Raw genomic sequence first — 26,822 nt, 5'->3', positions numbered from 1 at the left:
GATTGCACAGTCAGGCATTGTTGGCGTGGATGTTTATACACAGGCTATTGTGCAAGATCTCGGGGGCAGAGAACAAAATGCAGATTTGCATTGCAGATGCCCAGGACAGATCTGGGTCTGAGCTGCAGTCACCAAGTTCTTTTTGGCCTTTCACCTTAGCTAGGTGATTTATTTCCTCGTTTCTCCCTAAAACTCGGACAATTTGCCAAACGCCAGAGAAGTGAAGTGGATCCGGGAGGGCAGGATCCTTTCACTTCCACCTCAGGCAGCCTGAAAACTATCCCAGGAACTGTACCCTTATTTGTGCCTGTAGAAAATGTGGGATGATGTCAGCAGGAAAAGGAGATGGGAGATGGCTATCAACATCCCTAAACGGGAAAGCAGTTTGAATTAGCAAAATTGCATGGCGGCTGGATTGGGGCCTGGTTGCAAAGAGGACACGTCAGACGTGTGACTGTGCTGGTGAGCTAGACTTTGAGCCTTGAAATGTCAGCTGCAGAAACTTAGTAGGTGGGTCCTAATTCCTTCATTGTGTTCTGGGCAAAGGGAAGAGTGCTGGGGCTCTAGGCTGCGTGTCTGTGCCAGTGTCTGGGCAAGGGTCCGAGGGGGCGGGGGTGGGGGGGAGGCAGAGGAGTGACTCATGTTCATTTTCTCCAGAGGAACTCCCCCACCCCCTTCCTGAGCAAGGCCTGCTGCACAGACCAGGGTGGGTGTCCTCACACCTCCTGAACTGCTGTGCTGCAGGAAGGGAGCTAAGCCTTCAAGTGTGGAAAGAAGGCAAACAGGTTCTCCTTGAGGGCCTCAGAGGTGGCTAACTGTAGTAGAGGGATTTAAAACACAGTCAGGGCTTCCCTGGTGGCGCAGTGGTTGAGAGTCCGCCTGCCGATGCAGGGGACACGGGTTTGTGCCCCGGTCCGGGAAGATCCCACATGCCGCGGAGTGGCTGGGCCTGTGAGCCATGGCCGCTGAGCCTGCGCGTCCAGGAGCCTGTGCTCCGCACGGGAGAGGCCACAACAGTGGGAGGCCCGCGTACCGAAAAAAAAAAAAAAGTGATTAAAACACAGTCAAAAACATGTACAGGATGCGTGCTGGGTCATTCTTCTCACATGCCAAATCTCAGTCCCCTCTTTCCCTGCCCTAGGTAGAGACTCTGCCAGGGTAGCACTCAGCCCTGCTAAGGGGACTGTGTGACTCGGCAGCAGGTACCGATGGCCTGGCACACCAGAGCTTCCCCATGCCTGGCCTTCTCCCCAGCCTAGTAACTGAGTTTCACCTGGTGGGAAAATGCTGTTTTGCAACCTCATGCCAGCTGCGTGTCACGGGCACAGTGACCATTTGTCAAACCAAAACATTAGGGCATAATCCCTGGCAGACACCTATGTGTTTCCAGAGACTCAAGGAAAAGCATGTGAAATCAGGACGTTTCTGGAAAGTCTGGGACTTCAGACACAGTTGCCACAGGGGAATGAGGGTTAGAGCAAACACACCACAGAAGTAGGAGTTCCCATGAGTTGCACAACCCCTTGTTTTGGGTACATTTGGGTTTTCACTGAACTTGACTGTCAAGGTCCTGGTCAGCTGTATCACCTGACCATGGCTGCTTTAGTAAGAGCCTACCGGTACCCAGAACTAGTCTAGAGGGGCGGGGAGGGGAGCATTCCCTTCTGACTCCAGCGGAAAGACAGCTTTGAGTTTGCAATCCTTTGTGTTCATGTAGACCGTGCAGAGACTAAAAGTGCCCAAAGGCCCCAGGGAGTGTGGGCAGGAGAGCACAGGAGAGGGACCCCTAGCAAAGGCCAAAGAAGGAAGGACTCAGACCCCTCCCCCCGCCCCCCAGAATTGTGGAGCCACCTGGAGCAGTTGCCCGTCCGTGTCATCAGTTCAGCCTGGCTGATTTTTGTGCATAACTCATGCATGCCCTTCCCCTGGCTTGCTCAGCTTTGCCTCTGTATTCACAGAACTTGCCCTGCAGTTGTACCCAGCCCAGTTTAAGACCGGAAATTTAATCCTGACTTCCTCTTCCACCTTACATAAATGCTGATTTATGGCCTAAAGTTACTGCCCAGTTCATGGCCCCAGAGCAGCCCTGCCCACTGCCTCACTATGCACAAGTAGGAACAATATTGAAAAAGCTCTGAATCAAAACGTGACAGATTTTTAAAAATCATTTTATTGTTTTAAGAGGAGAAACTATTTGGGTAGTTAGGAAGCTCCCAGCAACTTTGACAAAAACTCCGAGGCTCCACTGAGAGAGGCAGATGGCAAAGTCCTCTGCAAGAGGATGGTCTTAGTATGGAGGCCTTTTATGCTCTCCGGGCCCAGTATTTATATTTCTGTTCATCTGCCTCCTCCCAGCTGCCTCCCTACACCGCAATTCCGTGTTTTGACATCACAACTAACCTCCCCAAAAGGAGGCAGAACACCTCCAGCCAAAAGAGGGCATTCCAGACTCTGAAGAAAGTGCTGCAGTTTTCCAGATGCCCGGCAGTTCTGTCCTGCAAATTTGTTTCCTTCTTTAAAATGAGCCCGCCTTCATTTCTCATTCTCACTGAAGCATCTCTTTGTGAGACCCTTAAACCTTTTTTTTTTCTTTGTCTACATGACACAGGGCAGTGCTTTACGACTTTCTCTCTCAAGTGCCACTTGAAATACACACAGGTCTTTGAAAAAGGCTGGGATAAAGGGTTCCTCTGTAATCTCACTTAAAATGCCTGTTTGCAAGGGTCAGCCTCCTGCTCAGCAACCTGCAGTGGCTCCCCACTGTCTGCACAGTAAGGATCAAACTTCTAGGATGGCAGTCAGGCCCTCCTACACAGGGGTCTGGCCTCCACTGCTCTCCTGCCCTAGCCCTTTGCTCTGACCTGGTGACCCACTCTGTGTGTTTGTCCAAACTGCTTGTGGCAAGCATTCCTACCTTTCATGCTTCCCCGGAAGTCTGGAATGCCTCGTCTTTCCTCTCTCCTACTTGGCTCAGTCTTGCTCTCCTTTTTAGCCCTATTCATGTTCCCCTCCTTAAGAATGTCCCCTGTTCCACCCTGTGGGCCTCTCCCTGGAACTCCAGTAACATCCACTGGGGACCCCTGATGAAGAAACCTTGAAACTTGGTCTAAAGGATTTTCAACTTCCCTTTGGACCATAGCTCCGATCATACCCTTCATTTAGCTTCTTAAATGTGCTTTTGGGTGGATCAGTGTTATCACTTTTCAACTAAACTGGAAGTCCTTGTTTTATATATCTTCGTATTCCCAGCCCTGGGGTTCCTGGTGAATGTTGGATGATGAGGATGATGGTGATGATGATGAGGATGCAGCAGATGCAGTGGCCTTCAGATATTGTTGGCTGTGCATAGGCACACACCCAAGCCAAGCACCAAGGACCATTGTTCCCAGTCTTTTTTTTTTGGCGGGGGCGGGGGGGGGATATGTATTTATTGATTTATTAACATCTTTATTGGAGTTTAGTTTCTGCTGTATCACACAGTGAGTCAGCTATACGTATACATATATCCCAGTTGGTTCCCAGTCTTTATTCTGAACATTTACCCAGCCCTGCCTCCTTCTGCCTGTTGGCCTCTCTCTGGTGCCTCCTAGCTTTGTTTTACCTCTTGTTCAGCTTCTTTTCCAGCACCTCTTCCCCCTGGTTGCCAGACAGTGTCTGTCCAGCTTCAGCACTGGCTCCTCCTTGTCTTGAAATGGGCCTAGTTGATCTGCCCCAGGATGTCCTAAGCCTGAGCACTGGCTCTGTGGGGAGAGCATCCATTACCTGGGTTCCTCCAAGGGAACCAGGCTGATAGAAGGAGGTAGGGCCAACTGTCAGACACACTTGTGAGGAAGGCAAAGAGATGCTTCCTGGTTGACCATAGCTTTGATTTGCCCAAATAGGTATTGACTTATAAAACTAGGCTAAACTATAAAACTGAGTCTTGGGGAGATCCTTGCTAAGCCCTAACATCAGGTTTAACTAGGAGGATTCTGTTGTCTCCACCCAGTTCTCATGCTAGTCATCTCAACCTTGCCATATAAGCTAGATTCTTTCTTTTTTAACTGAGATATAATTCACATGCCATAAAATGCACCCTATACACTAAATTCCTTAAAAAAGATTTTTTAAAAATAAAATCGGTAGATTCTTTTTCCCCCAGTTTTCTTCTCAAAAAGGTAATATACAACCCAAATGCCCATCAACAAATGAATGGATAAAGATGTGGTATATGCATACAATGGAATATTACTCAGCCATAAAAAAGAATGAAATTCTGCCATTTGCAGCAACATGGATGGACCTAGAGAATATTATGCTCAGTGAAATCACTCTGGCAGAGAAGAACAAATACTGTAGGATACCACTTATATATGGAATATGAAAAATAATACAAATGAGGTATATGCAAAACAAAAACAGACTCACAGATATAGAAAACAAACTAGTGGTTACCAAAGGGGAGAGGAAAGTGAGGGGGACAAGTTAGGGGTATGGGATTAAGAGATATAAACCACTATGTATGAAATAGATAAGCAACAGGGATATATTATATAGCACAGGGAACTATAGCTGTTATCTTGTAATAACTTAATGGAGTATAATCTGTAAAAATACTGAATCAGTATGCTATACACCTGAAATTAATAAAATACTGTAAATCAACTATACTTCAAATTTAAAAAAACAGGTAATACATACCTGTAGCTCAAAATTCAAAAGATGAAAGTTATAGTGTAAAGTAAGTCTCAAAAATAATTTCAATATAGACAATAGATTACTATACAGATATATACGTACGTATAAAAATGCAATGGAATTAGAAAAATAAATGTGTATTTTAACCTTGAGGGAAGGAAGACCTTCTTAAGAAAGAGACAAAACAGAACTCATAAGAAAATACTGATAAATTTGATAACATAATCCTTTGAAAAAATAAATTTTCCATCCTCTATTGTTTCCCATTTCTTCATTCTGTCAGTATCCCTGTCTTAGGCAACTACAATTTGTCATTCTTCAGCTATGCTTCCAGATGTAGCTTTTGCACATAGAAGAAAGTGTGAATCTATAAACAAATGCTGGCATACTCTACAAAGCATTCTGCATTCTGTGTTTTTCATTTTTAATGTGTCTTGGAAGTTATTCTATATCAGTGCTCATAGAGCCACCTCATTTTTTCCATTGGCTAAATTGTATTCCACTGTATGAAAATGCCATCATTTATTTAACTAGTCTACTACTGAAGAACGTTTGGGTTGTTCCCAGTCTTTTGCTATTACATACAATGTTGCAGTCAATATGTTGAATTCACTTTTAATTGAAAATTCTTGATGAACATAAAAGGGGTGAAACTGGGATTTACCTAGAAAACTATTTCTGAAAAATTATGCATAAACTGCACTTAGTAAACCAATATTGTCTAGAATCTGCTGTTTCACAAAATAATCAATTTTTAGAACTGTAGAACCTTCTATAACTTTTAGGACCTTAGGGACTGCTATCATCCCGCCTCTCTTTTTGTTTTTTGTTGGACTTTTTTGGCTGCATTGGGTTTTTGTTGCTGCACGGGTTTTTCTCTAGTTGCGGAGAGCGGGGGCTACTCTTCCTTGCGGTGCATGGGCTTCTCACTGCAGTGGCCTCTCTTGTTGAGGAGCACGGGCTCTAGGTGCGCGGGCTTCAGTAGTTGTGGTGCACGGCCTTAGTTGCTTCGCGGTGGGATCTTCCCGGACCAGGGATCGAACTCGTGTCCCCTGCATTGGCAGGTGGATTCTTAACCACTGTGCCACCAGGGAAGTCCCCTGCCTCTGTTTTATAGTAATTGCAGTAACAGCATCTCAGAGAATTTAAATCTGGGAAGGGAACCTACAGTAACTCACTTTTAACTAAGGGTCAGAGACGATAATTGACATCTCTAAGGTCGCACAGCTGCAGAATGGAAGAGTCAGGCACAAACCCCACATTCCATTTCTTTTCACCATCTTGCATTGATCATCTTAGTCATCATAGTCATCAGTTCCAGACTATTTGTAAACCAAGGATTTTGTTTACAATTCCATCTCTTTAGTTTCCTTAAGGCAGTACACAAAGATTTAAAAAGAAGAAACTTGACAAAAAACAAAACCAAAAACCAGGGCTGGAGTGAGGTCTTTAAGAAGAGGGGTGCTAGAAGGCCCAGGAACACAGACTCAGCACCCCTTGGGCAGCCAGTTAACACAAGGCTGATTGTCCTCACTGGGCATTTACAGAACAGCTGCAGTGCTCTCAACACTGCATGTGGCACAACAAGGGGTGCAAAGCAGGGTCTCACTTGCCCCTTCTCTCCAGGAGGCTGACAGTCAGCTTCTGAGATAGGTTGTAGTCAGAGGGAAAAACAGACTCAGGGTGGATTAGTCACTTAAGAACGGAATTTGGTGAAGTTGCATTTTCTGGGGGTCAGGTTCTAAAGTCAGTGTGTAAAGTGAAAAATAAGAATATAATCAAGATTAACCTTGAAGGTCCCTTAGGAGGGCACCAGGTAGGCGGCAGACATACTGGCTCTTGATACTTAAATTCATCTTAGGCTGTTCCTCTAGTTCTGGAAGAAGTTGCAGTTTCCAAGGTCAAGCAGCAGATGAAGTGTGTTGAATTTGGGGGCTCTGTAGTATGAAATATGTGTGTGTTCAAATACTACAGTGTCACTCAGCATGCCGAGATACTTATACTGTGATATTCCGCAGGCAGCAGGCAGCAGGCTCAGGGCTCTTAGCCCATGCTCACCCCTGAATAGACGGCAGGTTTATAAGTTAGGAAATAACCATAGGACGTTAAGCAAAAAAGGCTCTTCGAACAGGTGAGCAGGGTGTAAAGGAGAAATCCGTGGAGTGGGTTTTAACTGCAGGATTGCAGAGGAAGGACTTATGCTTGGGGTGACCTGTCATTGCTGTGGGGCTGGGGCAAGGGCAGTGCCGCGTGGAGCAGACACTTTTCTCTGCTCTAAGGCCCTAGCCCTCCACATCTGCTCTCCTTCTCTCCCCTTCCCCTGCCTCCCTTCCCCACCCTCCCTATTGCAGGCCATTGTAAGGGGCCTGCAAGGAATCTACCTCATGAGTCTGTGTCTACTTCCTCTGTGGCCTCCCAGTAGCATGTGCTTCGGGACAACTTAGGAGCCAAATCCACTCCCCGATCCCCACTTCCACTTGCACTAGAGGTGGGGAAAGGCTCAGGATTTCCTCCAAGGAGGCTGTGCTGACCTACCCAGCTGGCATTTAGGATCTGAATTCCCAGTTATGGAGAAAAAGAAACCTGGCCACAGCAGTAGCAGTGGAACCCTGCCCATCATTGTTTATAGAGTGCTTTCCCCCACATTCTTCCTTCTTTTACTCACTCATGCTATATGCATTTATTGAGTCCCTACTGTGTGCTTAGCTCTGTGCTAGGTACTGGGGATGCCTCCCCCTTCAAGGTGTTCACAGTCTGTGAGGGAGACAGACACACACAAAAGCCAAGAGCCATTAGTGCCACGGATGTCAATGTGAAACTATTCAGGGGTCTGCAGGGCTCAGAGGAGGGACAGGTCGTTTCTGCCAGGCCAGAGGAGAGAGGACCGTTAGGAAAGGTCTAGGACGGCCCCAGTGCCTTGCATGGTCCCTGTGCTCAGGGAAGCCTGGGGAATTAATGAATAAGAGGCTTTCTGAAGAAGGTGGTGTTTGAGCTGAGTCCTGAGAAAAGAGTAGGTGTCCACCAGGTGGCAAAGGGGGTCAGGGCATTCTAGGCACAGGGAGCAGCTCAGGCAGGGCCTGGAGTGGAGGCGTGAGACAACACGGTCTTCTCCGGCAACCGCAAGCAGCGGGTGTGATGGAGCACTTGTAGGAGGGGTTGCAGAAAGGGACAGGCAGGGGCCAGGTCACGGGCCAGCCATTTGTGTCAGCGGAGAGATTTAGACCTTACTCTGAGGGCAGTGGGAAGCCACTGAGGACTGATTGTATGTGTGTGTGTGTGTGTGTGTGTGTGTGTGTGTGTGTGTGTGAGGGAGAGAGAGGATCAGATTTTCTTTTTAAAAGGTCACTCACTGTGATGTGGAGGATTGACTGGAGCTGGGGGAAAATGGGCAGTAAAGAGACCAGTGAGGAGGTCATTGCAGGAGGTCACTGTGGTCCCTGGGGCGAGACGGAGGAGTCTGAGCCAGAGCGGCGGGGGAGGGAGAAGCTGGATTAGGAAGGTGTCGAGGGAGTTGGGTTGACAGGCCTTGAGGACCAACGAAATGAATAGAGCAAGGGAGAAGCTGAAGTGTTTCCTTAGGTTTCTGCTTGAAACAAAGAAGGAGGAGCAGCTTTTAGGGAAGAGACGAGTCTAATTTTGTACATGTTGAGTTGGAGGTGCCTCTGGGACATCCAAGAAAGCAGTTCTAGTGAGCAGTTGGACATGTGGGTCTGGGGCAGGAGATTCCCCCAAGGGATGGCAATGGGCGGCATTGCCCCCTCCACGAACTCTAACCAAGCTACCCCAAATAAACGTCATTTAAGTAAAAATGATTACTTACTGTGCAGCTACAGCTTCAAGACAAGTTCCAGACAAACCCGATTACCTCCCAGTAGCCCCCTCTGTCTGTCAGACACTCTGAAACAGACACTTGGGAATCACCAGAACACAGAAGGTGGTTGGAGCTAGGGAAGCTGATGGCATCACCCATGGAGAGCATGCAGTAGGAAGCAAGGGGATCACCGTTTAAGGGGTGCGGTACTAGGCAAGTCAGCAACAGAGACCAGGAAGGAACCAATGGTGAGGAAGGAAGAAAACCAGGAGAGCATGATGTCATAGATGTCAAAGGAGGAGGGAGCTTTGCATTGGCCCGTGGTTTTGTGCACCTAGTACAGCACATGGCACATGGAAAGTTTTCCATAAGTCTTTATTAAATTGAGCTGAAATTGATCAACTGTTAATCATTGGGGATGTCAAGAAAGAGAGGGCTGAAAAGAATGATTGACTTAGGAATTAGAAGGTTCCTGGGTCTTTGCCATGGGTGGGGACTTCTCATTTGATTTAACCTCTCTGAGAAATAGGTGGTGCAGGTATCACCAGGTGCCCCAGGGTTGGAGTGACATGTGCAAGTTCTAGAATGCAGGTTTTTTGACTCCAAGTCCACCTTTCCCTGAACTGATGGGGAAATAGGGAAGAGTCCAAGGGAGTGATAATGCTTTTAATTTCTGATATTAATGCCCCAAATTGGGACATCTGGTTAGAACCAGGGGCAGGATAAATTGTTATATTCAGCATTTACGTCATTTGTTCATATTTGCGATTATTAGGTGGCTGTGATCCTCTCAGAAGTGTGAGTATTTAGATGAGACTCTTTTCCCGGAGGGAAAGCTAGAAGCTTGAGCCTAGGTGTCGTCTCGGGGGGGTGGGGGGCAGTGCAGAGGAGCCAGTGTAGAGGTAGAAGGCCATGCTGGGGTCGTCTAGGTCTTTGGTCTGCAAACAGCAGAAGCTGACTCTGGCTAAATTAATGAGAAAAAGAATGTACTGGAAGGATATCTGGTGACTCACTGAATGTCCTGGAAATCCGGAGACTGAGGCTCAGAAATCAATCAGGACCTGTGGGACGTTGGGTAGCTGAAACCAAAGACAAGGTGATGATGCCATTGGCCTGGCATCACTGCTGCCTGCTAACCTGACTGCTGCCATCACCTCCAGAAGGAATTTTGAACTCTCCCTGATTCTTTGTGTCACTCAATCCACAGGCAGACCCCAGGCTGAGCATCTGGTTGGCCAGCTTAGGTCACATGCTCATGTTCTCACAGATTCTGGAGGTTACAGCTTCCCCAGTTGCAGGTGGAACTCTCCCTCCCACAAGGACTCACAATGCCAGGTTCCTCAAACCTGGGGACAGGTATGCATGCCAGGTGGACAAGTGTCCACTATAGAAGCCAGAGCCCGTTCTAGCCCTCAGACTGGGATGACTGGGCAGTGCTGGACATGAGGTGGAGATGGGGCATCCCCCATAGGCCACTGAAAATATCCACATTTTGATCTTAATCTTTTTGGATATCTTTCTGAATCCTTTAGGCTCCAGCTAAACTTTAGGATTCTTTTTTTTTTTTTAAATAAATTTATTTATTTATTTATGGCTGCGTTGGGTCTTCGCTGCTGCGCGTAGGCTTTCTCTCGTTGCGGCGAGCGGGGGCTACTCTTCATTGCGGCGCGTGGGCTTCTCATTGCAGTGGCTTCTCTTGCTGCGGAGCACAGGCTCTAGGCACGTGGGCTTCAGTAGTTGCAGCACGTGGGCTCAGTAGTTGTGGCCCGTGGGCTCTAGAGTGCAGGCTCAGTCGTTGTGGCGCACGGGCTTAGTTGCTCCATGGCATTGGGATCTTCCCGGACCAGGGCTCGAACCTGTGTCCCTTGCATTGGCAGGCGGATTCTTAGCCACTGAGCCACCACGGAAGTCCTAGGATTCTTATATGCTCTGGAGATCTGAGCATTTCATTAGCAGTTGGATTTTTCCTCTGGAATTTGAAGGATTCCAGTGGAAAAGAGAGCTCATCCTAGCATCTGGATCCTCCCTGCACATTTGATTCCACTTGGAAAACTTCAGCGCTGCCTTGTAAGGACAGAGGCCAGAGCTTGGCTCTCTCTGGCTAAAAGGCAGCTACAGTACAAATTCTGTTTCTCCTCTGCGGTTGGGCGAGACCCACAGGGCCGTGAGGTGTTTGGGAGGTGCTGCCTTGCTTTTGACTGGGGTTTGGCTTCAGGCTTGGTGCCGAAGTTGTCCAAAGTGACAGGAGTAGGCTCTTCTCACGTCCTAAAGATGTCAACCTGGTGGAGATGTCCTATCCAATATCCTGCCTGAGAGAGAGCTAAAGGAGGTAGGGCTTCATCTGCCTGGGGCTGTCAGCATTGCCAGTTGCATCCCTGCCCAGTTTCCTCATCCAAACAAGAGGGTGTTTGTTCGGTGAGCACCAGCTCCCTTCTTGCCCTCAGATCCTCTGGTTATGGCTCTTTGACATCAGGGCACCCTGACTGAAATCTTGGCCATTCAGTTCCAATAACCTTAGACGAAGGAATTAATTTGCTTTAAAGAGAAAAATGCGGTTTTGAACTTCTGGACTCATGGCTGTGGTGGCTAGCAGCATTTCGAGGGTCTTTTCCACTGATGCCTGTTAGTGGGGAGTTGCTGCCTCCACGAAGCTGGGTGTGTCAAGGGCTGGGTTCTTGCACCCCGGACTGGAGGTGATTCCTGAGGCTGAGGCCTGCTCACCAATGTGGGGTCAGGGTGACCCCCGGGAAGGACGGAGCAAGAGTGTTCCTAGCCAGTGTTGGCTCTGGCACAGTTTGCACTGATTTGCCCATTTTTGTCCAGATGACATAGAATCGTGTTGAGAACAACACGGAAGCAGAAAAGAAGTCTTGGAAGGATCTGAGCTATTTTTACTGAAACACAGCTTTGATCACGTCACCCCTCTTAAAAACCTTTGAGGGCTGCCCAAGTCCTGCAGGAGGAACCTCACATTCCTCAGAAAGGCCCCCAAGGCCCTGAAAGCCCCAGCCCACCTCTCCACCTCCTCTCCTGCCTCTCCCCTTTCCCTAGCGCCGCCCTCTATGTTCTCTCTGCTCCCCCGCGCTCCTCCAGGCCTCTGCGCCTTGTGCATTGTTGTTCCCCCTGCCTGGAGCCGTCCTCCCTGCCCTTTTCCTGGCAGAGGCCCACAGAACCGGCCAGAAGTCACCTGCTTCCTTGCTGCCTTCCTGAGCTGCCACCTTAGCGTTTCTGCAATCGAGCTTCCCCACAGGAGGACGCTGGCATCAACTGCAGGTGTGCCTGGCTCCTCCCTGGCCTAGCACTGTGCCTGGCACACAGTAGGTGTCCCGGGATGGGACCAGAAGGGCGGCCTGAGGGGATGTGAGGGCGTAGGGGCAGGCCCAGGACCTGGCCTCGGTCAGGGGGCACGTGTGATTGGTGAGTTGACAGCCTCCCTTTGCACCTGCTGGTGGAGCTGCTGCCTTGGTGGCTTTGCTGTTTCTCTGAACCTGAGGGAGACCCTGGTGAGGGTGGGAAGGGGATAGGGCCACAAAGCCCAGCACCTGGGTCCCCCTCACCCTGAGGAGGCATCTATCGTGAGGAGCTGGTTTAAAGGTGGCAGAGACTTTACTCCCCATCAGCGCAACCCCTGAAGAGGGCTAAACACCAGCTGCCCTTGGAGGACCCCTTAGTGTCCATGCCTGGCACTGTCTGCTGGCTTTGCACAGAGAAGGAAGTAGGGAGAACGAGTCAGCACACCATGAGAGGAGGCACTGAGGCTCTAAGATGGAAAGCCCTGTTCAGCTGAGTGACCGTCAGGACAGGCTGTGGCTCTTTCTGTTGGAGGAAGAGGGGCGCCCACCTGACAATGACTGCAGGATGCAGCAGGAGCCCCAGAGCAGGCACTTGGGGTCTCAGTTTGTCTATAAAATGAGACACTTACACCACATGTGGTTCTTTTCCTGCTCAGAAATTCCCCAAGCCTGTGAACGGAGCCTGGCAGGTGGTGTCTTTATGGTGCCTCACAGTGGGACCTGTGTTACCTCACAAGAACCTTCCTGGTGTGGAATAGTTATCCAGGGTCTGCATGCCACCTAGAGAGAGCTGTGGAGGAGCATATTTCCCACCGTACCTGATGAGGTGGACTTTCTTTCTTAAGAGATTTTCTTTCTCAAAGTTGAACCCGCACATGCATGGGCCTACTGGACCGCTGGTGACTGCATCGCCTCTGTTGTTTGCAAAATATGTTTCCAGACCTGGAATCACATCGTATTTCTAAGATCTCTTTTAGGAACCCATTGAAGTGTGTCTTTGTTCTTGGCCCTTGGAAGATCAACTCAGAGGAAACTTGAGTGGTGGGGTGGGTTTGATGTCCTAGGGAGGTGTTGGCCCGTTTTGGGAGGGATCTGTTTTGGGATCTGCCTTTATTTCTGCCTCCAGGGGGCCTGCTCCCTCCTCCTGTCCAGCTCAGTCCTCCACCCTCCTACTCACATCTCTGTCCTCCGTCCTCATCCCTCCCCAGCAAATCAATGGAGCTACCTCCGAGCCATCCTACCTTGCTTGGTAGGACTGGGAGGTGTCAGGAAAACTACTTTGGAAAAAGATAGTCCAGGTAACTCACATAGAACAATATATTTTTTAAATGTAAAACTTGAAGCTATAAAAAAGGTTAATTTCCGGGCTTCCCTGGTGGCGCAGTGGTTGAGAGTCCGCCTGCCGATGCAGGGGACATGGGTTCGTGCCCCGGTCCGGGAAGATCCCGCATGCCGCGGAGCGGCTGGGCCCGTGAGCCATGGCCGCTGAACCTGCGCGTCTGGAGCCTGTGCTCCACAATGGGAGAGGCCACAACAGTGAGAGGCCCGCATACCGCAAAAAAAAAAAAGTGAATTTCCTTTTACGTACTAGTATTACTCTTGGGAATTTATTCTAAGGAAATAATTCTAGAAAGGAAAAGAGCTATACGCACAAAGATATTTATAGCAACGTTGTTTAAAATAGCAAAAAACTGTAAACAGCCTGAGTGTTCCACATGGCTATATAATTTGTGATACCTAGACTCAGTGGAATATTGTGCCACTGTTAAATTAATATGAAGATGATATTAATTCATGTGGAAGTGCCGAAGAATTTTGGTGAAAAAGTGGCTTCTGTTTTAACAGGCAAATTGCACATACACTTGATGAGTGCATAAAAACTGATTATATTGGCTATGGTATAAATTGGCATAAGGTAAATACAAGATTTAGGTGAAGTGGTTATGAGTGGAGTATTTGTGTTTGAAATTGCTTTACATATATACTTTTATATAATACTTTAATATATATTATATAATATATATTAATATACTTGAATATATTATACCTTTATAACATTTCTATTATACATTAGTATACTTTAATATATACTATACTTATATAATAAATACATGTATATATTTATATATTATATACTTTTTTTAAAAAAAGACCTTAACTTATCAACATCTTTGGATCTGGGTGGGAAGGAGGCCAGGGGGAGGAACTCCAAGCCTCCCATCTGTTACCACCTGAAAGAAGGAACTGCTGTGTCTTATCAGCCCCCTGCACTGCAGGGGCTGGAGAGTTCAGATTGGCTGAGCCTGACTTCATAGGCTGGCTAACTAACTATATAACTTCGGGGCTCCCAGTGGACTCGGCCTGGTGCAGGCGACCCCCAAGTGGCCTCAGAGCCCCAGATGATTGTTTGCACCTGGGTTTCTAGGGAACCAGCCCAGTGAGTACATGTGGCCCTGAGGCTCTGGTTCTAAGCCGCCCACTCACCTCAAGGCTGCTGGGTCCTGCTGGCCCAGCCGCAGCGGGAGGCAGATTCTCTATTCTGCAGTTCACACAGGCAGCGGGGAGGGTGTGCTTTGCAAAATGACCTCCTGCACAGTGTTGCACAGATTCATTATAGTATTGAAACTTAGAGTTGCCCTTTAGCCAGCCTCATGAAACCCCCCCCCACATTCATCCAGCCTACCTCTGGCTTGGCCTGCGGGGCCCTCTGACCCCTCCCATCTTGCCATGAGCTGTGCTGGGACTTGCAGCTGCAAGTGTGGCCTGTGGCTGAGCAGCTGACTGTCTTCTGACCACCTTCTGACCACCTGGTATCTCTGGCGTCTCAGAACCTTGGGACACCTAGTGCACGGCCTTCTCACCCATCACTCCCCCTTTGGGTTGCCTCCCTGTGTGTAGCCTTTTTTTCTTAGTGGGGAACTTTCTTGTCACGTGGAGTGTCTGTTGGAGGGCCCATGATCATTCTTTCCCTGTGACTAGCACAGTCCAAGGCAGGAAATGGAGACTCCTTGTGTTGCTTGGCGTCCCGAAGTGGGTGGAGCTGGAGAGCCCTGGGCAGACCTCGAGCGGGCAGGTTGGAGCCTGCTGACACTGAAGCCACCGCAACAGAACGTGTGGAGAGATGGGTTATCGCAAGCACATATCCGCTAAAGCCAAATTCCAGAACTGTCAAAGATTTGGAGTTTGTTGTTCCAGGATCAGACTGAAATAGGGCCTTCTGGCTGGCGGTTTGCCAGAGTCAGAGAGAAACTGGAGAGCGTGTTGGGCACAGGGCTTGCTTGGATACTCATGAAGGGTACTCAGGCCGGTTTCATGTCTTCCATGACACGCAGGCTTGTGCGTGGGTTTGGAGGCAGGGATGGGGAATATCCGTGTGCTTTCCTGGAATATCGTGTTCATTCCTAGATGCCGTGGTCCCATCCCCACCCTCTACAGTGACCGCCAGCCAGCTCCAACGGGATCATTGCTGGTGGTGTATTAACTGACACAGAATCTAAGTAACATGCTGTCTTCCTGAGCCCAGGACCCAGCAATAACTGCTCGTCTCAGTTCCCTAATTTATAGACCACGTGCGTGCCCCAGGGTTGTCAGCAGCTCAGTTTCTTGAAGCTTGAAACACATTTCCATAGAAACAATGCTATAAATGGTAGTTGGGTTCCTAGGCTAGCCCACAAAGAGCCCTAGTGTCACCTACGAAGTTGCTGAAATAAGGTATTAGTAAAATTGAGAGCGCAAATGCAGCAGTAAGAGTTAGCACCCAGGACTTTGGAGGTTAAGTGGTGTGGGTTTATTTGTGTAACGTTGTTTCTTTGGTGGAGGTGTCTTTCAGAGCCCTTCCGACAAGGGAAGCTCTGGGGCCCTCCCCCTACCTACAGTCATAACCCCTCCTTTCCCAGTTTACATTCCTTCTTCCTTCCTCATCAAGCCAGGGCCCTGGGCCTACCTGCGCCCGGGACCAGGGCTGGGGTGTTTTTATTATGAGGAAATCCTGTTCAAGGCCCTTTACATCGTCATCATCATCATCATCATCATCATTATTTAAACCATCTTGATCAACTTCACATAATAAACATTACACCTTAGCAATTTGCATTGTTCAGAATTCTCTCCTGATTGCTGCTAATGTTCCTATGGAAGTTTTAACATAGTTGATAAGTCCACCTCTACTATTTTTTGTACCGATTTTGTCCCTTAACATGAGTTCATCAAATGGTTTCATCAGATTGTTTCCATGTGTCAGTCCTTTCCTATTTCATTCTGTTAACATACCATTCTGTAATCTGAATGGAGTTCCATTTGGGGGGGTGTCTATATATAGGTGCCATGAGCATCTTTTATAAAAACTCCTTGGTGGTGCTATTTTATTTTATAAATTTATTTATTTATTTATTTATTTGGCTGTGTTGGGTCTTCGTTTCTGTGCGAGGGCTTTCTCTAGTTGTGGTGAGCGGGGGCCACTCTTCATCGCGGTGCGCGGGCCTCTCACTATCTCGGCCTCTCTTGCTGTGGAGCACAGGCTCCAGACATGCAGGCTCAGTAGCTGTGGCTCATGGGCCCAGTTGCTCCGTGGCATGTGGGATCTTCCCAGACCAGGGCTCGAACCCGCGTCCCCTGCATTGGCAGGCAGACTCTCAACCACTGCGCCACCAGGGAAGCCCGGTGGTGCTATTTTAAGTTGTTTTCGTGGGATCTGGTTCCCTGACCATAATTACCTGATCGAGTCTTAAACTCTTTTTTTTTTTTTTGCGGTACGCGGGCCTCTCACTGTTTTGGCCTCTCCCGTTGCGGAGCACGGGCTCCGGACACGCAGGCTCAGCGGCCATGGCTCACGGGCCTAGCCGCTCCACGGCATGTGGGATCTTCCCGGACCGGGGCACGAACCCGTGTCCCCCTGCATCCGCAGGCGGACTCTCAACCACTGCGCCACCAGGGAAGCCCAAGTCTTAAACTCTTGCAACACAATGCAAATCACATTCTAGAAAGATTTGAACAGTTTATAGTGGTACAGCAATGTATGTGCAGCTGTTTCCTGATGACCCTGCCAACAGCTTTCTTGTTTATTTACTTATTGTCACGTTGACTCTGGCCATAATGGGCCCTTAATGGTGTTCTAATCTGCATATCTGAAATTGCTGCTGAGACTGTAATTTTTCCTCCTGATGAGTTACTGCTTGTCCTTCCTTATGTGTCAAACGGTGCTCATCTTCTGTGACTGCGGAGCCTCCCCACGTACATGTATCTCCTTGAACCACTTTCCTGTTGGGAAGTGCAAAGTCCTGCCTTCCTCCCTCCCTCCCTGGCTGGGGCCCCGCCCCTTGAGTTGCACTAGCGCCTCTCCACACCTGCCTGGTTCACCACCTCGGCCACTCCCTCCACCGCCTGCAGCCCTGGGAACTGGCTGGGACCGATGCTCTGGCCGGGGCCGGTTGAGGCTGGGAGGGACCAACAGTGGGGGCCCTGTGATGGAGGCAAAGGTGCCAGGCAGGGGCTTGCCTGAGTGGTTCTGAAATAGGTTCATGAAGTGACTTCCTTTGAGGGAGGCCGCGCTGGGAGATTCTGGGAAGAGCCACAGGCTGTGAGGGCTGGAGAGGGCACAGGAGTTCATCTGGTCTAAGGGTCACCCACTCAAAGGCCTGTGGGGAACAGGGGGGATCTCAATAACAGAGGCTGGCTGGGTGCAAGAAAACAGCGCAAATGAGATGAGAAACAATAGTGACCCGCGGCCTAGGAAGGGGTGGAATCTGTGGAAAGTTGGAATGTGTGCGTCCCATCCCAGTGCCATTCCCCTCCTGAAGCCACTCCCCTTGTGCTGCTACTTAGCTCCACCTTCGAGAAGGAGGGCCCAATGTGGCCAGCGTTCCAATTTTTTTCATGACAAACCAGAAATCCCGATTTTTAGCTTAAACCTCCTGATTTAAATAAATGGTGAAAATCAATTTAATTCAATTAAAATAAAATACATGAGATGGGTCAAATACAGTGTATCTGGGAATGAGAATGGCCTTTGAGCCTCCAATCTGTGACGCCTCATTATTTGACGTTTTTTTCTGGGAAAATACAGGCCCAGGGAGGTATCCTCATATAGCCAAGAGAAGGACTCAGAGAGTCCAGAGGTCAAATACCATCTGTCTGACCTTGGAAGAGCTGTTTAACCTTTCTGAACCTCAGCTTCCTTATCTATAAAATGAGGATAATGGCTTCCTCTCAGGGCGCTGGGTGGACCCATTGGGCTCGCATCATGTCAAGCATTTAGTAGATGCTCAGTAAATGTGTTGATAGGTCCCGCCTGGGGTCATCCAGAAAATTAGAGGAAGAACTAGGCTTAGAACGTCGCTTTCCTGACTCCCAGTCCAGAGCTTGTTCCACATCACATTGGCCTGCTTTCATGGGAATTTCCAGAGGTGTTTAGACACAGGGGTCCTTCTGGTCCCTGGGCAAATGCAGGTCACTTTATGAGCGCTTGCCTGACAGCTACTGAGCTCAGGTAATGGGGACTTAGCTCTGTGGACTTTGCCTTGCAGTCCCCAGAACCCAGGAGATCCAGTCGTAGTAGTAGTAGTAGTAGTAGTAGTAGTAGTAGTAGTAGTAGTAGTAGTAGTAGTAGTAGTAGTAGTAGTAGTAGTAGTAATACCATACAGGGAATTCCCTGGCGGTCCAGTGGTTAGGACCCGGTGCTTTCACTGCCCGGGCCTTGGTTCGATCCCTGGTCGAGGAACTAAGATCCCGCAAGCTGTGTGGCATGGCCAAAAATAATAATAATACCATATACCACTGAACCTAAGAAGCCAATTATTATAAAATGACCATTATTTTATTTACAACTATGAAAAAGAAAATGCTGCTAATTAAACCTTGATGTGCTATCAATTGTAAGATGCATCCTGACTTCAGAGATATTAAAATGTGCATCTTAGAATGGAAGAAACAGAATAGTAATAAAAGTAGTGATAATAATACTTACATTTTATTGCCTATCTCAGAATTCCACAGATGTTATTTGTGCATTTATCAACAAGCACTTACTAAGCACCCAGCATGTGCAGGCACTGTGTAGGCACCAGGGATACAAGGTGACTAAGATCTAGGCTGTGCCCTTCAGAAGCTCTGAACCTAGTAGGGAGATGGTGCAGGAAGCAGCTGTAGAGCAAGGTGTAGGGGATGGAGTCAAGATAAACAGACCGTGCCATGGGAGTTAGGAGAGAGAGTGGCTGGTCTGATCCTTAGGGACAGAGACCAAGACAGTTCGGGGTGCCTGGTATTGATTTAAGTTCTCCCAGGAGGCAGGAGGTGAGGGAAGCAGATTTGGGCTGGGGAGAAGCTAAGCAAGGAGGGATGTGTTGCAGCTGGAGCTAGCTTCAGCCAGATACCACAGGGAGCCCTGCAATAGGAACTGCATCACCACAGATTTGATCCCACCTTTCTTTTGGACCCACCCCTCTCCACCCCCACCCCCCCTTGTCAATCACTGGCTGCAGTGCTCTCTCCTAGCAAAGGCTCCCTTTGAGAAGGGGGCAGCTGTGAGCCCTTAGCAGTCAACACTCACAGTAGCTCAAAGTCAATACTCGCAGCAGCTGCACTCACAGTGCACCAACCTGATTAAGGGGCTCTGGCAGGGCTCCAGCAGTGTACACTGCAGTGGCCGTGCTCTGCTTGGAGGAGTCAAGGAAGGCTTCCTGGAAGAGCTGCCATTAAGCTTAAGTCAGGACCGGGGTATGGCGGGTTTACCTGTGGCTGAAAGTGGGGGGAGGAGGAGCACGTGTGAGAAAGCAGGCATCTTGGGGAACTTCAGGTGGTTAGGCTATGTGGGCCTGGGGCTGGGAAGTAGGGCAGGGCCAGATCATTCCAGAACTGCAAGTGCCTAACAGTCTGGCTAACAGTCTCAACTTTTTGCAGTAGATGATGGGAGGTATTGAAAAGGGATGTGATCACTCTGATGGCAGTATGGGTGATAGGTGTGCAAGACTAGAAGATCAGTTAGGAGATGAGAAAAAATGGGAGTCAATACTTAGGAAGACTTAACGTATGCCAGGCACTGTTTTAAGCTCTTATCATCCCCATCTTGCACATGAGAAAACCAAGTGGTTAAGAAACTTGCTCAAGGTCATCAAGCTAGTGTGAGCCAAGAATTGGACTCAGGTCTCAGCCTGTGCTCTTAACCTGGACATTCCCATGAATATGAATTTTGGCTTCTAGTCCAAGGCGCATCATTTGTATTTGTTTTCGTTTAAAAATAATGCCTTAAAGCATGCCCAGTGCACACGCTGGATCTCGGAGGGCCCGTTCCTCCTGGCCCACAAACACAAGGTAGGGAGGCTGAGCTCCAGAAATCAGATCGTGAAGGAGTCTGTTCTGGGGTTCTGCAGGGGACGTGGGACTGTGCTGAAACGAGGCCTTTGGGAAGCTGGCAGCTCTGGTTCTGTGAGGAAAAGGTGTTTCTGTCCCCGTGGCCCTGCCGGCCCACCCTCCGTGGTGGCCACACCTGTTTTGTCCTTCTCCCTATCCCCAGCCAGACGTCTCTCCTAGTGACAGCAGCAACTGGGGACATCTGCAGAAGTTCCCTCTCAGGCTTGACAAAGGCACTCAGAACCTGGCCCAGGCCTGCGAGAGAGGGAGGTGGAGGCAGGGGTAGGAGGGCCACGGGATGAGGACAGCTGTAGGCTGCTGCGGCAGGCACGGCCCTGCCCCGGAACAGGTGAGGTAACTGTGAACTCAGGCGGAGGGCCCCCTGGGTTTTCATGGGTAAAAGAGAAGACAGTGCAGGGACTTCTCAGCACACGGTGGCTTAACTTCACAGCTGGGGTTTTGAGCTCCCTGCTCCCTCAGAAAGGACGTGGCAAAAAAGGGGTGAAGAGAAGGCACAGGCATCAAAGGAGTGTCCCTATTCGGGCTGGGAGGGTGCACAGTGGAAGAGCTTGGAGGGAAGGACACAAAGAGCAGGGACTGGGCAGAAGCCTTGGAGAGACACCTGGATGGGACAGTCTCTCTGGGCAGAGCCCAGCATAGGGTCACCCTGAGGCTGATGGGGGTGGACCTGGGGTCCTTTCAGAGGAAAAAGAATCTTGACTGGACTAGGTTTTTGAAAGGGAGAAGCTAGTTTTGGGAGAAGGGGATATAGGGTAAAACAGTAAAAAAAAAAAAAAAAAAAAAAATTGTAACCTCGTATAGGTACATAGCATGATAAAGCAGTTTTCTTGTCCTTGTGATTCTCCAAAGTCCCGAGAAAGTAGGCATTCTTTTATTGTTTGTGTAGCAAATACTTACAGTACATCTCCTAGGGAGCCAAAATGCAGGACTTGGAGAAGGTAAGTGTCAACTTTCCTAAGATCACACAGTGGGTTGGCTTTAGTTAGGCGGGACCCAAACTCAGTCCTGGTTCCCTGTTCTTTCTACAACCTTGTCTTTCTTCTGTTTTAACTGCAGGTAATGAGGTCCTAGAGGTAGTACCTTTATTCTGAAAAGGGAAATGACAACAGAGACACAAGGAACATAAGGGACATAAGGAACCCAGCATTGTGGACTTGGGATTTCCTCAAAGGTATTTGTACCCCCTATTCCCCACATTCCTGTAAAGGTTAGTTATTCACTTAAACACACCATGTGTGCTGGCCTCGATGGAAAGTCCTGACAGAGAAAGGACAATGGAAAAAGGACAGGAAAGCAGGCATGGGGTTTGGGGTGAAGAAAACTCCTCTTTTAAATCGTGAATGATGGGAGCAGAAAGCTAGAGGCAGGTGGATGGGTGGTGAGAACCTGGCTTCCTTGGAAGCTTTGGTTTTTTTTTCTCTTAATAATATCCCAGCTTTATTGGGATATAATTCACATACCACAGACTTCACCCTTGGAAGCTTCTTAATGGTCTCAAGTTGTCCCAGAAGTGGATGCCGACGATGACCACTCAGGGCAGGGAGGCATCACTCTGAGCGGAGTCCAGAGAGCTGATGCCATTCTAGGAAGCCTCTCTAATGCCATATTCTACTGTCACTGGGACCCAGAGTTTGAAATCCTGTCTAGGCGCTCTGCTTCCTGGAGTGTCTCTCAGCAGATGCACTCCCTGGGAACTGGAGCTCTGTACCTCTCTCTTTTCTGCAGTTTGTAAAGAAGTTTGCTGGTGGAGAAAAGTCTGCTGTATGGGTAAGGTCCCTGGGACGCCTTTTTTTTTTTTTCTTACCCAAAGGGCACCCTTCTTAGCTGCCTCTGTAGGAAGGGCTGGAGCTTCTAAAACCAAAACTTTCACTTCACGTGTCAGTGTCATATCTGCAGCAAAACTGACCTCCAGGGCTTTCCCGGAAGAGCTGCAGCTTTCTTTACGCATCCTCAGCTGCCTGCCTTTGGGAGGGAGACTTCTCCTGCCAGGCAGGGGCCATCTGGGACAGTCTTGGGCCCTCCTCCCCTACACACGCACATGCCGTTTCTCCTCCCTCTCTTCCTTTGTGAGCATGAGCTGCTCCGAGATGAGCAGGGCTGTTCCAGGTCACTGACTTCTGTTTCTCATGCATCCTGCCACCTACTTCTGCTCCCTGTGCCGCTTCCTGGGCCTGGCCCAGCATCCCGGCGTGGGACAGAGAGGAAGTCCTGGCGGGACAAGGCTGAGGAGTGCCCTTTGGAGCGGCTCCCACTTGTTCCCTGGAGGCTAGGCTCTGGCTTCATGGTGGCAGGCTCTTCCAGAAATGTGCTCCCCAGCCAGGGTTCTGCTGGGTGGGGAACATCCCTGGGTTTGTCTACACTGGCTATCGGGGGACTTGCTCTGGACTGGCTCGAGGCCAGCTCTGGGGGCCAGGCCCAAGGGGGAGGTCGGGATGGCTGCAGGTTTGCAGAGGAGTGAGCACTGCAGACCAGGCGGCTTTGCTTTTGCTTCCCTCACTTGGATGAGGTGTCAGTGGGAAGGAAAAAAATCAGACAAATGGAAAAAACAAAAAGGGTTTACACAGAACCTCTGCCAGGAGTCCTGAGAGTCCAGCCTCTACCTGGGGGCCAGCAGGCCTGAGCGTCCCAGTCCCTCAATTGCTCACTGCCTTCCTCTAGGGGAGATGGGAAGAGGAACAGAGAGACGACAGACTACTGGCTTGCCTTGTGGTCTTGTGCCAGTCACTCAACCTTTCTGAACCTCAATGTCTGCATCCATAAAATGAGCGGGATGAAACTCTCACACACAGGCTTGTCCAGTGGGCTGTGTGTGGGGACATCTTCTGAGACTTGTCAGGGACAATACTGTCAGAGCGGATGCTAAATCCGAGAGCCTGGGCTTTTCTTTGTTGGAGGTCGTTTCCCTGGCTCCTCCATTCTTTTTTTTTTTTTTTTTTTTTTTTTGCGGTACGCGGGCCTCTCCCTGTTGTGGCCTCTCCCGTTGCGGAGCACAGGCTCCGGACGCTCAGGCTCCACGGCCATGGCTCACGGGCCCAGCCGCTCCGCGGCATGTGGGATCTTTCCGGACCGGGGCACGAACCCGTGTCCCCTGCATCGGCAGGCGGACTCTCAACCACTGCGTCACCAGGGAAGCCCCATTCATTTTTTACAATCACAGAATCGTGGATTTTAAACTGGAAGGAATTTTAAAAGGTCATCCGGTCCAGTCCCCTGGCATAATTATCTTTATTTTGCAGATGAGACTAAGTTGTCATTACTGTGACATGTCTGTCATACCTTGGTGCAGATAAGCCCTTTTCCTCCTGGGTAAGGTGTGAGCTCCAGATGCACACAGGTGCCCCCGCCAGTGAAGGGATGGAAGAGGACAGGAAGGGCATGCCCCTTAGAAGCAAGTGTGGGGTTCTGAAGGTTTCTAGGCAGAAGGTACCAGTGTCATCTCTGTCATCCACTGGGGACAGGGGGAGGGGCACGGTGGGGAAGGTCCTTGCCCTGCAGGTTCAGAGGGACCGTGAGAATCACATTCTGCTGCCCCTCCCCTTCCCCCTGAGAAAGCAAGGGATGCACCTGCTTCTCAGGACTGGCCACAGGGGAAAAGCAGCTGCCAGGACACGGTGTATTCTTCAGTGGTTTTTCCTTCAAAGAAGAATCTCCTTCTGACCCATCTCCTTGGGGAAAAGAAAAACAAAAACAAAAACAAATGAAAGGAACTAGGAAAAAAGGGCTCCCTCCCCAGGACTTTCTCCTGGCCCTGGAGCCTCACTGTATGTGGGGGCCAGCAAGAACCTCCTGAATAGCAGAAAGGTTTCCCATCTTCCCGCCAGTTAAGGAGGCATCAGGGGATGGTAGGGAAGGTAGGCGAAATATAGGCTTGCAGTCAAAAGCTGCCTAACTTGGGCCTCAGTTGCTAGAATTAAACCAAGGAGCTTTTCACACCTAAGTAATCAAGACATGGGTCTTTTATAGGGGCTGGGAGCAGTTTCTCAATAACCTTAACACCACTAGGATGTTGATAAGCCAAAAAGTGAAGCTTGGGGAGACTGTTAATGAAGTGCCTTGGAGAGGATTAAGCATGCTTTACCGTATCCAAAACGAGAGTTTTCTTTGTGGAAGAAAGAGACCTGTGTCCTCCCCAACATCACACACATACTTTCCTGGCAGGCCCGCTGGGTTTCCAAACATTTCGTCACCGTCTCGTCCTGACCTTGGTGTGAAAGGAACGATCCGCGTGGCCTGTTGGTTCCAGCAAAGCCATCGGGGGCGCCGGCCTGGGCTGGGGGAGGGTGGCGACTGACTTGGGAGTGGAGGTGAGGTCTGCTGGAAATCCCCAGCCTGGGCAGCCGCCGGAGGTTTAAAGACGCCTTCTCCGGCCTTATTTGGTCGCAGGAAGTGGGCGGCGCCGGGCCTGCTGGCTGAGAGGCAGACCCGACACAGTTGTGCTGATGAAGTGGTAGAGCTGGTTCCTGCTCGCCGCCGTGCCGCGCGCGCCGGCCCGCCGCTGGGCGCTCCGCGCTCCCAGCCCCGAGTTGTGCAATCCTTTGTAGCACGCCAGAGAGTCCTCCTCCTTCGCTGTTGCCTCTCGCCCTCTCTCTCTTTTTTTTTCAAGCTGTGAGCTCAACCGATGAGTCAGAGCAGTGCAATCCTGACACTGCATCGCAGGACTGGGGGGTGACACGGAGGGAGGGAGAGCGATCGCGAGGCGGACACCACGGGCGCGGGGTGCACCGAGGCTCCTGTGCCGGGAGCGAGGGGTGACAGCCCGCGCGTCCCGCCCGGGCCCTGCCAGCAAACTTCCCGGCCTCGGGAGGCGCGAGCAGGCGGAAATTCTGCGAGCGTCGCGGGGAGGCGGCGGCGCCTGTTTGTTTTTAAAATCGGGAGTGTGTGCAGGCGGCTGGAGCCTGGGAGGCGACCGAAGGCGGCGGCCCGCGGCGGAAAGGGGACAGCCGATGCCGGAGCTCGGGTAGGAGCAGGGTAAGTGGGGCTGTTGGGCCGGCGGCCGAGGCCTGCACGCGGCTCGGCGCAGAGCCCGCCCTGGCTGCGGCGGCCAAGGGGCCCCGGGCTGCGCGCAAGCAGTGGCGGCTGGGCGCGCGGGCTGCAGCTCTGCAGGCGCGACCCGGAGCGGGGGCGCAGAGCCACGGGGGGCGCGGCGCGGCAACTTCTGCTGCCCGAGCGGCCGGGGTGCGGGGGCGCGCGCTTGTGTACGTGCGTTTGCCGCCCCGCCGCCCGCCCCCTCGGCGGCCCGCACCCCCCGCCCGCAAGTGCCTGTGCAGCGCCAACCCGCCGTGTTTGTGCAGCTACGCAGCTCGCACGCGGCCCCCGCCCACCCGGGCGCGGCCCCGGCAGGAAAACCCTCCCAAGCCACCCGGCCCGCGGCGGTAGCGGCGGCTCCTTCGCCTGAGCGAAACGTGGTGTCCGCCGGGACCGGCTTGCGTGACCGAGCCTGGGTCCGGGAGGTACGGGAGGGTCTCGCGAGCTGCGGGAACTTGGTGCGGGAGCCCTTTCCCGTGTGCACCCGAGAGTGGACGTGGAAACTGCACGCGCGCCCGGAGTTTGGGGGACAGAGGTGCAGGGGTGGCAGGGAACCGGGACCAGTGCAGTTGAGGCCTAAGCTGGAGCGTTTAGGGCGGGCAGACCGGCCTCACCCCGCGCACCCCGGCGCCGCCGGCTGCTGGCGCACCTCAGACCTGTCATCCTTCGCCCAACCCCTCACGCCCCGTGCAGCTGCGGCCTGCGGAGTTCTCCTGCCGCCTCACCTTGTGCTGCGTTTGGTGGTGCCTGTGCGGAACTCGGGAGCCCGGGTTTTTTTTCCCTGGAGCCTGCGTAAGGCCGGCTTGGTGGCGGTAGTCATACCCCCCTTACAACTCACACATCCAGGAGCGTGTGCACCAGGTTGCACCTCTAGGGCCCCCACGAGGCTTCTGGATAAGGGCCTGACGCTTTCAAGCCTCAGCCCCAAGGAAGCCTCAGGAAGGCAGACCTAGAGGAGATACCTGCCACTCTGAAGTGGGAGCCCCTGGGTATTGCAGCCCAGCCTCCAGAGTGAGCTGCTGCAAGGATGAAAGGGGAAGTTGCTCTCCCCCATTTAAAACTTTGTCGGTCACAACTTTAGTGGCTACTTCCTGCTTCCACCGTCCCACCTGGGACCTGTGTGCCAGCCTGTGCAGCCTCGCTCAGGGAACGGTGGGATGGGGGAGACCTGGCTGGCCTTGGGTGACTCTGGAGGCCGCCTAGGCACGTGGGTGCAGGGGATCCCTGTTGGCAGCTGTGGCTGGAGGGAGGGAAGGTCTGGCCTGCTCCAACAGGGGGAGCCTGGCCTGGTGGCAGGCTGGAGGGCTGCCCTCTCCTTGGCCCTGCATCTTCAGGATTGAGACTGGAGGCCTGATGGAAGTGGAAGAAACGCAGCTCTGAGAAGTCTCTTCTCTCTTGTGGGGCCCCGGCTAAGGGAAGGAAGCCACTTGTCTTGCTCCAGAACCTCCTAGGGATGGTGTGCATGTGCCGCTTTAACATCAGAGAAATGCACCCTTTTCACAGGCTGTTAGATGGCATCAGGATGAAGGGGAAAGGAGAAACCGTCCCTGGTTGGGAATTTGTGGATCCTCTTTTTCCTACGGCTCTGGACAGTGAATAATAGGGGTGTAAACACTCAGTTACTGTGATAAACCATCTCATTGTATGGCTCT

At 50.9% G+C, this 26,822-nt stretch overlaps 1 protein-coding gene across 6 annotated transcripts in view; it reads left to right on the top strand.

The window, feature by feature from the left end:
- The window catches only part of MIDEAS (mitotic deacetylase associated SANT domain protein), a 65,415-nt gene that overhangs the window by 1,851 nt on the left and 36,742 nt on the right, over positions 1–26,822 (top strand). Inside the window, exons 1-3 of one of the 6 annotated variants that reach the window (XM_081227250.1) lie at positions 10,714–10,817; positions 21,202–21,316; positions 21,871–21,912. The exons of 1 other annotated variant lie outside the window; for it this stretch is intronic. The gene's annotated coding sequence lies outside the window, so the exon portion shown is untranslated. Of the gene's footprint in view, positions 1–10,713; positions 10,818–21,201; positions 21,317–21,870; positions 21,913–24,817; positions 25,114–26,822 lie in introns of those variants that run through there. 4 more of the 6 variants (XM_081227248.1, XM_081227249.1, XM_081227251.1 and 1 more) reach the window with 4 other exon arrangements.

The sequence above is a fragment of the Mesoplodon bidens genome, assembly GCF_964165515.1.
Source record: "Mesoplodon bidens genome assembly, chromosome: 3".
Lineage (NCBI taxonomy): Eukaryota > Metazoa > Chordata > Mammalia > Artiodactyla > Ziphiidae > Mesoplodon > Mesoplodon bidens.
Note: the sequence above shows the minus strand (reverse complement) of the source record. Positions and strands in the feature narration are given on the sequence as shown.